Source organism: Calidris pugnax, unplaced genomic scaffold, assembly GCF_001431845.1.
Source record: "Calidris pugnax isolate Ruff unplaced genomic scaffold, ASM143184v1 scaffold496, whole genome shotgun sequence".
In the NCBI taxonomy this organism is placed as follows: Eukaryota; Metazoa; Chordata; class Aves; order Charadriiformes; family Scolopacidae; genus Calidris; species Calidris pugnax.
This window is the reverse complement of record NW_015091286.1, coordinates 366,002-366,878: the sequence shown is the minus strand read 5'-3', so window position 1 is coordinate 366,878 and position 877 is coordinate 366,002.

The following is an 877-nucleotide window of genomic DNA, read 5'->3' as shown; positions in this document are numbered from 1 at the left end:
TCAAGGTCCACCTGGGTGACCTGGAGGCCACCTACACCCGCATGTACAAGGGACAACCGGCCACCACTGACAAGAACACGGGCTACCACCGCGTCAAACTGGGTGCCTGCCAGGAGCCTGTCACTGTCTCCGCTGGCCACGTGAGGGTGATGGCCACCATGTCCAACTCCACCAAGTCCATCATCAAAGTCATCCTGGAGAACCGAGAGCCTTCGCCTCACCTCAACCTTGGGGGACAGCACCCAAAGGGAAAGACACCCCCTGTCCGTGTCACCCCAGACACCAAGAGGGACCTTCTTCCCCCTCAATAAAGGCTTGAGTGAAACCATTCTTGTGTCCTGATTGTGCTAAAACAGGAAGGCTGGGGGGAATCCCAAAAGGCAGCTGGGGTTCCCGCAAGAAGTTTGGGGGAGCCCAGATATAACAAGGAAGCTTTGGGGGGGTTCTGTAATGGCCGGACAGGGGGGGACAGCCATCCCAAGGGCAGATTTGGGGGGCCTGGAAGGGTCTGGGGAGATTGGGTCAGGCTTCCCAGGGGCAGGTTTGAGGGGGTCCAAGGGGCAATTTCATGGGGGGGGAGGGGCAGTTGGGGGACCTGAAACACTCCTGGGTACCCCCACATGTGGAGAACACTATTTATATTATTCTTCTTCATATTTAGAGAACCATTCCTATTTCCGTGTGTTTGTCGGTTGTCCCATCCTTGTATCCTCCCTGCCCTGCCCCTCCCCCCGCAATTTCCCGTCCTTGAAAGCATGGGGGAAAATATCCAAAAAGCCCCTTTTTCCCCTCGAAATCAGCTCTGAAACCTCCCAAACTAAATCAGATCCACTGAAACAAAAAAAAAACCCAAACCTTAAAAACAGGATTTATTATT